This window comes from Bidens hawaiensis, unplaced genomic scaffold, assembly GCF_021521415.1.
Source record: "Bidens hawaiensis isolate Kalapana, Puna unplaced genomic scaffold, B.hawaiensis_p1.1 tig00004101_1, whole genome shotgun sequence".
In the NCBI taxonomy this organism is placed as follows: domain Eukaryota; kingdom Viridiplantae; phylum Streptophyta; class Magnoliopsida; order Asterales; family Asteraceae; genus Bidens; species Bidens hawaiensis.
In genome coordinates this window covers 250,838-266,318 of record NW_027491241.1, presented here as the reverse complement: position 1 = coordinate 266,318, position 15,481 = coordinate 250,838, and positions in this window count along the sequence as shown.

Here is a 15,481-nt window from a genome sequence, read left to right as displayed (position 1 = left end):
GGCTTCTTCTCCCATACCTTCTTCTTCTTCTCCTTGGGGTTCCACAACTGGGTACCGGGTCGCTTAGCGGGAGCAACCCTCTTCTTCTCCTTCTTCTCTTCCACCACCACATCATCCACAGCCAGGTCATCATAAACCATTTCTGCAAGTTCGATCGCATAATCAAAAGTAGCAGGTTTACTAGCCCGGACAAAGGTGCGGACATTTTGCGGTAGTCCCCTCAAGTAGCAATTGATCCTCTTAGCCTCTGAGTTCACCATATCAGGCACGAGTCTTGACATATGGTTAAACTCGGTAGTGTACTCACAGAGTGTCATCTTCCCCGCCTTCAAATTCAGGAACTTCATCTCCGCCCTCTCAATTTCAGCATCCGCACAGAACTTCTTCATGACCATCTCCTTCAAGTCTTCCCATTTCATAGCCTTAATGTAAGTGCACGGATTTGGTGTCCGCAGCTGTTCGAATAGGCTAGGGATAGTTGAGTCTTTACACTTAATGTATAAAGGCTCATTCGCTAAGCATGTTTAGCGAATGAGGCCACATTCGTTAGAGACTAGGCTATTCGTTAATGTAAGAGCCCATTCGTTACTACAGTGTAACGAATGGAAGCTCATTCGTTAAGGTATACCCATTCCCTAAGGGTGTTTAGCGAATGGGGCTATGGAAAGACCTTATTCGTTAACCCTCTCATTCGTTACTACAGTTATAACGAATGAGTCCAGCCTATAAATAGGCCTTCCATAGTTAGAATGCATAGAGATTTGTGTCATATTTATCCATTGTAACATTACCATGCCGGATTCTCTCTGTAACTTATCCTCCATTAATGTATGAACACAAGCTTAACGTATCGATTTGCGACTAGTTCCTAGGCTCGTAAACGTTCATATAACGTATTTACATCAAAATGAGTTTTTGAAGCAAAAAGGGAAAATGATAGTACATTGACGGGATTGATCTAGTACATGAATAAACGAGATTAAAAATTACCGTAAGGCCAGCAATATGATATGCAAAGATAGGCTTGACAGACTATATAGGAACTGATAAGATATAAAGATAATGAATGTCGAACCTAGTGGAATTACATCTTGAAAGATTGATACTACATCTGATTTAAAGAAAAGTCAAAAGTCGAAATGATTACTGTGTGTGCATGCTTTCATTTTTGAAGAAAATTCTGCTTTGTTTTTATTTTATTTTGCAAAGAAATTCAACTTTATTTTTTCTTTATTTTTATTCAAATATTGGATCCTCTCCTGTGTGATAAGATTATCCGACCCGAGGGTTAATATTTGGGTATTCTTCTTTATTTTCTTGGTGTTTCGTATAAAATCTTGGACTTTCTCCGCGTGACAATACAGGATTATCCGAATTCAGGGTTAAGATTTTATGCAACTTTAGCTTATTTTTATCTTTTTATTTTTGTTGAAATGGAACCTTATTTGCGTGTAGTCATACCGACCTTAAGGGGGTGTTTGGTACAGAGAATGGAATTTTAGAGAAATGGAATAGAGAAATGGAATTGCAGAGAAAGGGAATTGGTCTGGAGAATGAGAATTGACTGTTCTGTTTGGTAGTACAGAGATTTCAGTAGAGAAATATAGCTGAGAATCATTTCTCTTGTTTGGTAGTACAGAGATTTCAAGGAAGGCCATGTCATAAAGAAAAGTTGACGTGCATTTGTGTGTCATCTGTTTTTGACACTCATTTATGACACGTCTTTTACATGCATTTTTTACGCCCATTTGCGTGTCATGTTTTTAGGTGTTTTATAATAATAATTTTTTTTGGATGAATTACTAATTTTCACATTAAATGACAATTAATGTCTCAAAATATATAATAAAATAAATACATTGAACATTACAATACATTTCATACAATATTTCATAAAATACAAATTACAAACATCTCAAAATTAATATCAATGTCAATACAAAATTTCACCGGAATATGAAGTTTGCCACAAAAGTCGATCATTCTTCACAAATTCCATCAATATCAACATCGGTGCATCTGTCTTCCCTTTCCCCAACCTGAGAAAAAAAATAGGTAATAATTTGTTTCCACTAAGTAACTAACAGGACCAGGTAACAAAATATATTTCACTAGCTAGCACAAAGATAATCTGGTAACAAGTTGTTTGCATGTAAAATTTATTAAAAATGATGATTGATAACTCACCAGCATGCTGAAACATACTCGCTGTAAGGTGGTTGTGAACGAATGCTCGTGCAGATCCAAAATCATATATTTTTATTACATCATTGGTAACAGAAAGTTAACTGCAATATGATACAGAATGTGCCAACATTCATCCATAAGAAAGTAGAAATATACTAATACTACCAAACATTAACAGTTTATCCACATTGATAGTTAAAACGGCATACTAATTACCTGTAAAAGAAAAGATCAGATGTGTTTCCCATATATTTTTCTTGAACCAGCAATAACTAGTTTTATACCCGTCTGGTGGACGGCTCCGGTGGACGGGTTGTTTAATGTAATAATGTCATACTATCTTTCTTTGTGTTGCCCTCTTTCTTCACCATTTTAGTCTTTTCCATCTTCATCTTCATGGCCATCGGCTATCACTGACTGGTCATTAAGACGTAATTAAGGTAATCTTCAAACTTGATCTCACCTAAGTCATCAAGAAAAGAAGAATTTTTTTTATTAGCTCAAGACAGATCTAAGATCCAAATAGACAACTTTCTACATTCTTCAAATCTGTAAAACAGCAAGTACTCATCACCTATTTATCCAAGAGATTTCAAATCCTTTTCTTGCCTTTTTCTACAAAATATTAACCAAAATAAAATAACTATTAGCATAATATAAACCAGTTGAAGACATGATATAAATGAAAACAATTTTATTATATAAAAAAGTGACTTACTATTCTTGCAACTTAACAATTGATCTCGGCATCATCTAAATCATTATTCTTCTCTTGACATTGGGCTTCCAACTCAACTCAGCATTATCAATCAATCGCCATCGCCTCCGCCTCCTCCTCCACTTTCTTATGACATGTCCAGTTTCTTGTCTGTCATTACAGCAGCAATTAAGGGGGTTGGCTGCCATTTGTAAAAGTTCAGCAAACATGTAAGCTTAATAAACAGAGTGAAACAAAGATACGACTGTTACCTATCTTTAGTAAGTGAAAGATTTTTAGTTTTAGTCTGCAATCAGTCTCTCTCTTTCTGCATCTATAATCAAAGTTGAAAACAATAATATCAATAACTGTAAAAAAAACAAATAACAAAACTGATTGTGTGCTTATATATATATTTACCTTTACTTTCAGTTTTTCGTTCTCTCAAGTTTCATTATTTTCATCCCAAAATGTTGCTTAAGAGTCATAATATCATATCTGACAAAATGTGTATATTAATAACATTTATAAAAGTAGAAATTTAAAAAAAAATGTCACACCTCTTTCTGCAAACATTTATTCAGTTTGTGTAGTTCTTTATCTGTGGAGTCTTGTAGAAGAGTGTGCCCCCACCCTTATGCTGCTTCATCTATAACCCTGCTGTATATATTTAAGTTACCTCCATGAGACAAAAGAAAACTAAATATAACAATTTATGTATATAATATATTTTCATGAGACAAAACTAAAACTAAATATAAGAATGTGCCATATGCTTCAACACATAGATCAAAATGCAGGTTTAGAGTGTCCTTACATGAAAAATAACATAAAAAAATGATCATCTCATGGTCATTTTTCAACTGGTAAAACAACGGAACTGTGGTGTGCAGTGTGCTAAGTCGGTTGTAGGAGGCTGAAGTCTAGGCCTAGAAGCCCTATTCTTATGGTCCCTATACGCTTTAAGATCCTAACAGTATAAAATTTAAAATAAATAAAAAGAATAAACTGGCAATACTTCATTAGTATGAAAAATTCAAGTACTCACAGTGTTTTAAAAGATGTGTTACCAAGAGGTGGACAAACTGAGTCTGCTTCTCCCAAGTCACTAATTATCAATTACCACAACTAATCATAATTTCAACCAAATTAACTAATGTGATATTTAAGATATTACTCACAAGTCTGGTAATGTCAAAAGTGTATTGGCCTGTTCAATCCCACTAGCTTAGATCCACCTGTTATCCAGAAATTCTAATTAAATATGACGATAAGCAAATATCTCACAAGCTTTTGAAACTTTGCCATCACCATATGTAATCAAGGATCTTCACATGCTACTACCAGACGTCTACATGAATATTCATTTGTCAACATAATGAATCATCACAAAACTATATATAACAGATCATAGCAAAATAAGGGATGACACATCACACAACTATGTATAACAGATTGTTTTCAGATCATTAGTGACCTTGAAGCAACATAATGGTAGCTATTACTAAAATTATAGATTTATAGAAGCAAATTAGCTGAAAAGATAATTATAGAACCAAACAAAATTATTGTTGAACATGGCCGCTAGCCACCATGAGGGTTTAACAAACAGCAAACAAGACCCACAGCCGTCAGTCACGGGGCTTTACATCAGAAACCCTAACCAGGCCACCACACCACCGTCATCTAGGGTTCAGAAATTGAACCCGACAACAGTAGGCAAACAGGGGCGACAAACGGCCATCACATCGCACATAGAGGGAGAGAAAAAGAGCATTTCTGATTATGATTAAGGTTTTGTGGGAAAGCGGTGGGTACACACAGATGGAAGAAAAACCAACTTGATACAGCAAGCACAGACAAACTACACAGAACTCAACATCTCAAAACCCAGTTCGTACGATTAATAATAATAAAGTGAAAAGGAAGCTGATATATATGGATTGAATGCTTATGGATCTGTTAATCGGAAATTTGAACCATACCTTGTTTTGGGTTGCGGTGCTCTGTAGGAGGAAGCTGGTGATAGAAGTGAAAAGGAAGAGAATGGAAGTGAGAAATGAAACCCTAGAGAAATGATTTCTCCGCTTTTTTTAGAGAAAAGAAATCAGGGAAATGGAAATGGTTTATTTCCATTTCTCACCTCTTTCTTTCATAAACAAACAAGAGAATTGTTTCCATTTCCATTTCTCACCCCCCAATTCTCTGTACCAAACACCCCCTAAGGGAAAATTTTGACCTTCTGCTTTATTTTCCTGTTATTATTTTTGCATGAGTCACAGTTTATCAAAATTTGAAAATCAAAAGAAAAACGTACATGTGATATTCACTGTATAAGAGATAGAAATGTTATATCTGATTGATGGGGTCCACATATGGTTTCGTGCCTAATTTAACCAAATTAAAGCATATCGTAAAGTTTCCGACAAGTCTGTGAAAAGTTTAAGAGGACAACTATCTCTGCAATCATTGTTGGGTTACGCGTATAATAATCATCGAAATTGAAGTGTTACTTAGTGATATTTTCGTCAATATGATTCCCTGCTCAACTCACAAAAATATGTATTGCTTTAATAGTTTAGTCGTTTAATGTTTTTTTGTTATTTGAAAATTTTCGAAAATCCAAAAAGATTCTTTTTTTCTTTTCAATTTTGCTTTAGTTTCGATTTACCAAGCTAGCGAATAAATTCAAAAGAAAAAAATTGATAAGTTAATCGTGCTTAATGTATTTACAACTGGTATCGGTTGTATTTTTAACGTAAAAATCTGTTTTAAGTTAAACATTACCGATCCTTGATTGATCAAGTATTTTAATGTATGTGATTAAACCCTAAAATTGGATTTAATTGTTTATTTAATTCATTGTTAAAACATTAATTGGTTTTAATACTATTTAATACCTTAAAAAGAGATTTGTATCTCATTCGCTAAGGAAAATTTGGGTGATTTGTTAAAATGTTTAACGAATGTAAAGTCATTCGTTATTTAAACATAACGAATGAGTTTCTCATTCGTTATAAAGACATTCGCTTCCGTTGTGCATAACGAATGGAGGATATTCGTTTAAACATTTAATGAATGGAATGTTTAATGTTTCATTCGTTAAGAATTTTAACGAATAACATTCTCTTTCGTTTGAAACATTAACGAATAACTTATATTCGTTAAAATTTAACGAATAGATCCTTATTCGTTTAAAAGGTTAAACGAATCAGGACGAATAAGTTAACGAATGACGCCATTAGTTAGTTCAAAATTTGAACGAATGACCTCGATTCGTGTGAAATTATTGGGTTAAAATCCCAATGTTTGACGAATGTCGTTTCATTCGCCATTTTCCTATTTCACTATCACCCTAGACGAACTATTGCAAATTTTTTTCTAGACTCATTTGCTTGCTTATTGCCAATATTGATTAACATCTTTACATTCTACAGGTATTAACGATCACAATGATATGAGATTCAAGAGTTTTCATCGTGGTTTTATGGGTTAATTGATTAATTGAAAATCTGAGTTTGAATCGAATTGTAAACCAATTAGAAAATTCTTAATTGATTAAATTCTAGATAAATGACAAATGACTATTGGTTTAAGCAGGATTCTGATCATTGTTGATAAGGTTAATTCGTAACTGTGATGGATAATCAACAGTTTCGACGGTGATGTTCGTCGTTTTTGACTTTGATTAGTCAAAATTAAAAGTAAATTGACTCTGGTTTAGTCAAAGTGATTATATGAATCAGATTCATTATAATAATAACGAATGAAAAATGATTCGTTATCAGTATGATGAATAATAGTCTGATTCGTTGATTAGTTAACGAATAACTATTTGATTCGTTAAGGTAACGAATAGATAGTTAATCTTTATAACGAATTAGAATTGATTCGTTAAAGGAATTGATAACGAATGGAGTGTAACGAATCTGAGCTGATTCGTTTGAACGTTAAAACTTGATTCGTTAATTGTAACGAATAAGTTAACGATTAAGGGTAATTCGTCACTTGTAACGAATGTACCATTTAATGTACGAATGTCTCATTCGTTTAAACCTTTTAACGAATGAGATTGACATTCGTTAATCAGATTATTATTTTTGAATATTTTATTAATGTTTGCTCGTATTGAACAAATATGGCTGACGAGAATATTCAAAACCCTGTTCCCGAGCAACAACCAGCAAATAATCTTGAGCCACAGCCTGAAATTTAAGCAGAACCTGTTCAAGCTCCCGTCATGCTGTCATGGAACAAGAGCCATAATATTTGTGCCTATCTTGAGCCGAACTTTGAAGATTCTCCGATATTCGGGGGAATGATTAGTTTTCTGATTCGTTCGAGAATCTACAAGGCCATTTCTACCCGTGCAGTTGTTTATCAGAAGATAATACAAGAGTTCTAGAATACTGCTAAGTTCACCGAAGAAGATAATCAGATAGAAGTGGTTATTCAAGAAAAACGGGTGGTGATTGATATTTGCGTGATCAGAGACTCACTGGTATTTAATGACACAGTTGATGACATATGTGAGTTCGATAGAGCATTGATCAGAGGGTTATTTGGCCGTGTAAAGTATAATGGTGATTTTGGCAGATCTATGTACAACAAAGCGAACTTGTGTGAACAATACAAGTATCTGCTTCACGTATTGATTCATTGTCTCGGTGGATATAAGGGTGGATTTGACGAGTGCCGAGTGATGCTTCAATCTGCGTTTTTTGCCCTTGTTCTTAATAAACCATTCAATTTCTCAGAATTGGTTTATTATCATTTGAAAGAAAACATCACCAGCAGACATAAGTTCTTAATGTATCCCAGATTTTTGCAAATGATGATAAATGATCTGGTGCCTGACTTGGAAAAAGATCAAGCAGACGTGATGAAGCTCAATCATATGAATGAAGAGACGATGCGACGTTTGAGATCGTACAGAGGTCAGAGTTTGGCAGATCGACCAAAGTTTAAACCTTTGATTGGTCATCTAGCGAATATTGATTATGTCGCGCCACCTAATGATCGTCGGGCTCATGACGATTCCGATTCAGAACGTGAAGGTGGTGATAGTGGTGATGGTGGAGATGATGGTGGTGATGGTGGTCCATGACCACAAGCCGAGTTAAGTTATGAACAGAAGCGTAAGCGTAAAGGTAAAGAACCGATGACAGAAACGGGGGAGAAACCCAAGAAACAACGAGTTAGAAGAGGTTCGGGTATTGAGATACCGAGTTAGCCGTTTGTACCTTCTACTGCTGTTTCTACTCCTATTATTCCTTCTACTGCTTCTCCAGTTCCAGTTCCACAGATTCCACGATCTCCTACTCCTACTACAATGTCAGATTTTCCTCGTTCTCCAACACCTGTGCAGATGCCTAGTTCTCCAATGCCTCCAACTCTGACTTTGGCTACTACTGTGAGGCCTGATCCTCATTTTGGAGACATATTACATACTGTATTGGCACTGATGCCTACACCACAGTCAACTATTCCTGTTACTCCTGTTACTCCAACACTGTTTCCGAGGCCTGAGCATTCTTTTATGTCATTCAATCATCCTCAGGGTCCAATGCAACCAGTGCATCCTAATTTTTATCACATGGCTCCTCAAGCTCAATGGTTTCACATGTTGAATATGTTTCATTTACAGCAAAATCAAATGCAAGCAGACGGAATTTGCTGAGGCATCTTCTATCGGCTCAACGTGATAATAGGGAACTTCGAGCCCTGATTACTGCTCAGGGGGAGAGGTTAAATAAACAGGATGAGATTATTCTTCAGCTGACATGTAAATAAGATGAATTAAAGAAGTAGAAGAATAATGAAGAGGAAAAGGATGGTGCAGGGGGTGGGGTAGATCAGCAACCAGGCGAAAGTTCCACACCGTCGGCGGGTAATAAGACTGATGCGAGTGTTGGTGGTGGGTCTGAAGCTAGTAATCTACAGATTGTTCCATATAAAGATTACACGAGAGCCAAGCCAATAGATGTTATTCCGGCTAACATGCTTCTGTTTGAAGGAATGGATAGGATTGTATACAGTATGGTGAATGCTGATGAGATCGAAGAAGGAGAATTTGTTGATCATTCTTTAACGAAAGAACAAATTGCCTTGCTTCTAGATCTAAATGATGATGAGATTGAGGAATTGGGTAAGAACGTGGATGTGGAGATGGAAGATAGTACTGATACAGGTATTCCTCACGGGAATGTACTTGATTTTGAAGAAGTGGAAGTGGAAGATGTTACTGCTGAAGAATATCCAGAGTTTTACACAGATAATAACAATGACTCGGGTATTCCATTCTTCACGACTGAACATTTTAATGCAGCAGAACGTCGGTTACAAGAAGAAAAGAATAAGTTTAAAGCTGCTGAATCAAGTCATGTATCCACTACTGATAAAAAGCGGAAACGTGCTTTGAATGGTATGTTTGAACACAATGTTGAGAAGATGAACAAGATGATCAAGACTTTCAGATATCATGAACGTGAAGAAGTGAAAATTGAGAAAGCTCAAACGTCAGCATACCAGATGAAGAAGTACAAGTTTGCTAAAGATGTGAAAGGAGATATGGTGGCATGGCAATATGATTCTGAGCTTAAGGTATATATCGTGAAGTGGGAGCATGGTATTTATTATTTCAAACGCCCACACAATATCTTATCTATGCCCAGATGGGATGTGAGAACACTAGCAAACAGACCGTTCGTTAATCGTGGGAACGATCAATGGGCTGGGTGGTTCTATAAGCAGTTATTACATGAAACCCGGTTTGGTTTCAAGTTCTTCAAGCCTCAGGTGCCAAGTCATAAGTACATTGATGAGATTGATACTCGCACCGGCTGGAGGAAGTTAATTTTACAAGTCAAGCCGCCGAAGACTATGAAGAAGGTTCCCATGAAGATATTTCCTCAGAGTCTTTTGACCTCGTTCAATTATTGGTACTACAACAATATTACAGGTGAAGCGGTGATTGTTTATGGTCACGGTTCTAACACAAAGATAATACGTGTTATTGATCCGATGTGGCTAGTCAACCTATCTGAGTCTGACAACGATGCGTTATTTACAAGTCAGATCAGATTTGCTAATGTAAGAGATTATGAACTTGCTATGCAGTTTTAGATGGTTGTTAGAGTCTGTTATGCATACAAGATTCATAACTGCGTTGACTGGAAGACGAAGATGTTCCAGTGTTAAAGTAGATAAAGAGCTCGAGACGAAGGGGAGTTTGTTGATACATGTTTTGTACGTCTTGGTCTTTATCAGGGCATTAATGTAATAAGTCTAAAGTATAGGGGTTATAATGTAAATATGGTTAAATAGGCCATTCTCTCTAATGTAAGTTACATTCGTTACCACGTAACGAAGTAACACATTCGTCTAATTGTAAGCTCATTCGTTAACCTTGATTAACGAATGAGATAACAAATGAGGGCCATTCGCTATCATTTAAAGTATTAACGAATAAGTATGGTATTTGTTAAAGTATTGTAACGAATGACACATTCGTTAAGTGTTAACTTAACGAATGTGGTCATCCCCTATAAATACCCTGTAACTTATCATTAATGTAACAGTTCTGATTTTATCCTTGAATCCTCTCGTTACTATGTCCGATTGCCATCTCAATACACACACTACACCTACTAACGTATATATAGCCTAATAGTATACTGAAATCAACATGTATCGTTGTAATCACAAGATCTAGATCCTTCCCTAAACTCAATCACTTAATCTCAGCGGCGGTCTTCCTCTGCTCAACAGTTTCCCACCAGAACATCGCTTCATCCTCAAACGACTGGGTAGCAAAACCCACGGCTTGGTTGGGGCGGCACTCGCTAATCCGAATAACCTTGTCCATTGCAGTTATCCATTGGAGAGTAGCGATTGCATCCCCTGTACCAGACAGTTTTGGCGGGTCACAACCCTTAAACAACCTGTAGCTGCACCTACCTCGGCCTCTCTTACCAGCCTTGACCTTCACAGATCGATCTTCACTTGATTCCTCTTTCTCAGTCTCTTCACCCTTCTTACTGCTTTCCCCTGTTCTCTCAGCGGTTCCTGCCCGGCTCTCAGTTGACTTTTCATGTTGCTGATTCTGCACTACAGCAGCCACTGCCTGAGTAATGGCAGCTTGGATAGCAAGGTCGAGCTGATACCCTTCATTTCTCACAGTTAGGATTCTTCCCTCATTAGACTCGATAATCGGTTCCTCGGAGGGTACTCGGGTAGCACGTGATTTACCATGGCGTCTCGAACTCTCTCCTTGCCCAGCATTCTTCTTATTACCAGCCATTCGTATTCTATAGGAAAACACAAACATCATCACTTCAGGAACTATTTAGTACAAGGATAGTAAGGCTAACATGTAATAACAGTGGCCAATTGTGATTAGCTGATCACGTTACTCTCCATGTCCTTTACACTTCCCTTCGTGAGTCCACTTGTGCTAGGTTCTACTTATAACAATTAGACAATCATACATTTCGCATCATCACATGTAAACATACATTTCTGTAGCAATAAATCAAGTTAGCTTTCTTGCTCATTCTTTACTATACACAAGATCAACTTACACAAGGTGATGGCTTCCTAAGCTTGCTTGAGTGACACATGGCATTCTCTGACTGGCATCTTCTTTCTTTTCGTCCTTAAGTCCCATTCTCTGTTCGAGTATAAGCATGTGGGATGCTTATTTCTCTCGAACTTATGCTCTGATACCAACTTGTAAGGCCCCGTTCCCGGAAGCCCTACTTTAGCGTTGGATTTACTCATAAACACAGTTCTAAAATCAAAGTTAATTAAAAACTTTTTGCGGAATACATAATATTAAACCTTCTTACATAACATAAGTGCTTGCTTTTAAACAAAATACATTAAGTCTTAAAAGGTAACGTAAACGAAACGTGAATCTTCTTTTCTTCGATGCCAGTCTTCACTTTGTTGCCATGTGTATTCCCTCAAGCAACCCGTCGCATCCTATTCACCTGCGTGCATACTAAAAGTCAACTACGCTGAGTGAGTTCTAGTTAATCAATTAACATATAATACATTCATGTTCTTACTCATACGTGTCCGAAGATAGGTATTTCGGACTCTACTTACTATTACTTCTTTCATACTTGCTTTACATACATACATACATTCATTTGTGATCTCATATTTTCTTTCTTAATCCCCTATGGTATAAAATAGGCTACACCATCTCTACCATCACAGATATTTTTAGGGTCTGGTCCCTTCTGTCTCATATATTATTAGGGCCCGGTCCCTCTGTCTCAAATAACCATACAACCATACCTGTCTCTTCACTCTTTCATGCATTCATTTTCATACGTGCATACTATACATATCTTCTAATCATGTATATAAAAATATATATGTATACATATATATATATACATACATATTCATTCGTATAAACATTCTATCATAACATTCAATACTTAATCATATATATATATATATCATACACATATCATACGCGTATCATACACTCACCACTTAAGGTAAGTGTATTAACAACTATCACATTGGGTATGCACACAGCCCCGAAAACATAACAGATAAGGGGCTAGAAACTCACCTGGAGTCGGTTTCTCACGCTGTTGATGGTAATGTCCTTCCTTAGTTGTGCACGGCTAACTGTACAATACATTACGCGTGTCAATTATCTGTTACTAGTATCTCTTATATATATGCTAATGAAACCCTCAACTAACGGGGGTCATGGAATTTCACATGGAAGAATTTCTCATGGAAGAATTTCTATTCTCATGGAAGAATTTCTCTTCTCATGGAATTTCCCTTCTCATGGAAGAATTTCGCTTCTCATAGAATTTCTCTTCTCGTGAAATAATTTCTCTTCTCATGGAATTTCTCTTCTTATGGAAGAATTTCTCTTCTCATGGGAAAAATCCATTTTTTTACATCTCTTCTTTTTTGGCCATTTTAATGCTATTTTACTCCGTGACTCTTTATTAGGACCCGATTTTACCCTTTTTATAGGTTTTGGGTTGTACCAACTTTGTATACCCGTGTTTTATGAGGTCCGAACATCACCTTTTTGTCCTATAACATACCTGTGAGGTTATAACTCACCAAGTTTATGTTTTTCTTACATTTCACAGCCCGATCTATCATCCTATCAGTTTGCATGTCGAAACCGACTAAAAACTTAACCATTTAAACTGAAACCTACCTTTTGCTTCGGGTTCGGTTCGGATCCGAGACGACTCGAGGATCTGGATGTGATTCTTGTTATTTGAAGACACTTTGAGCACCAAGATCTTCCTTACTTTAACCCAGATTTGGATTCGGGTCTTCAGAGAGTATGTGTGTTCTATGGTGCGTGTGAAAGTGTGTGGAGAGAAAGAAAATGGTGAAAGGGTGGAGGGGTTGGGTTTATATAGGGGGGTTATGGGCCCCACAACCCACTCACACTTCCAAGTCCAAATATTATCCAAACACTAAACACACGACTAACTTAACGACACACCGTTAATAACAAAACTTTCTGTTATCTATTATTTAACAAAAGTTGAATGTTACAGCATGTGTCCCCAAAACGTTTGAAAATAAGTAAAATAGGGGAATGAAAAAAACTCACCTTAAATAATAAGCAAGTGAGTAAAATAAGAATAAAATAAGAAATCTTCCATTAACGCGCTAAACGATGTAAACAATCAGAACCTAAAACTTTGAGAATGGAAACTATTAGTAAAAATAAACTTAATGCCACTGGAATCAATCCAAGCGGATAGGTAAAACTCCAGTTATGTCAATTTTAATATTTAAACGAGTCGGGACTGACAAGAATCCGAACAGCGAGTTGGAAGTCGGGTTTTGGTCAGAATCCTTAAAATTTCGTTATGAGAATAAAAGTCTTCAGGACCGAACGTTGAATCTGACCAGAAGTATGAGAAAACATAATGTCAAACTTGTTGACGGTTTTGCCCTTTAACGGGTTTTGATGAAATTGACCCGTCAACACCCTTCAATCTCATAAATTGATTGAAGGTTATTGACTAGGGAATGTGTATGAACAAATACTCAGTTTACAACTTATCCGTAAAGTGAAAGAACCAAGAGAAACGAAGAGTCAAAGGTTCACAAGTATGCAAAGTCAACTGTTTATGAGTGTATCTTCAACAATATATCAAAACCCGAAGAGTTCTATGAAGCACAAAGAGAGGTGATGGCTGAGAGGTCTCTCTTAGGGTTAGGGTAAATATTGTGGCAGGTAAATATGATATGCTTATATAGGGATTACAAAAACGAACCAATTATGGTTATTATGCTCGTTTAAGCAACTAAATAAGAATTTAATGAATAAATCAATGAAATAAGCCAGAGATTTCGTGCTTGATCAGTAAGTTAAGAATATGGACTTGTTATTTAGTTAAAATCTTTTTCTTGGAACTTAATTCACTCAACTTATGCCTAAAATAATCGATTTATATGCCAAAAACGAGTTAGGAATGGAAATCAAGTATGTAATCTGTGCAGGTCTCTCACCGTGGGGAGCGAACACAAGAGGGGACCCTCGTCGCACGGCGCCCCGAGTTCCAGGAGGTACAAGTTTGATTTTTGATGATTTTGGTCCTTGAAGTTTGATAATTGGCTAATTAATGAACCTTTTATGCATAAAATAAGAAATGGACAACATGTAAACTATGAAGGGTATAAAGTGAACATAGGAAAAATTAAAAACTTATAAATGCTTCATATTATTATGGATTAAGATCCTAAAAAGGTTCGTACAACGATAAACGAAAACAAACGAATATGGTAAAACCCGAAATGTTACAGTATCCCTTACTTTTGGGAATTTCGTCCCGAAATTAGAGAATAAATGTAGCGAATAGATGAGGATACTGTAATATTTTGGGTTTTACCATATTCATTTGTTTTTGTTTTATCGTTGTACGAACCTTATTTAATCCATATTAATATGAAGCATTTACAATGAAAACACAGCTTTAATGCAAATCAAAGCCTGTATTAACTTTCTTCGCTAACGGCTAAGAATAAACGTCCATAATAACTAGTAATAACGAGCAAATAATATCGATTTAAATCTTCAACGGCCGGAAATTATAATAAATTCTAAAAACGAGTCTTTAATCTAAATCCTTTCAATTAGAACTATAAATAGACCTTCAATCATCGTCTAAACACGTTCATATCATCAAATATTAAATATTACTGAAATACACTCTTATGTCTTGTAATCTATCCGTTCAAGTCGTTTTTCTGGTGAGTCTCGTTCAGCATAAAAAAAAACAATACCAAGTAATTTATATGTGCGTTTTGATCTTCGATAATCCGTAAACAAAACCCCTAAACCTATTTGATCGTACATAGAACCAAATTATTGAATTGGAATACTATGGTTTGAAGGAATAAGGACGAACTAGCGTTGTAATATTTAAATTACCACTTTGATATATTACCAAATACACAGTCTAGTCCAACTAGTTGCCTCCCTTGCATATGAGCCAGAGGACCCGGGTTCGAACCCGGGTCAAGACATTTATTTTTGTTAAAATTTTTCTCTCTTTCTTTCTTTATTTTATAAATCAAATTTAA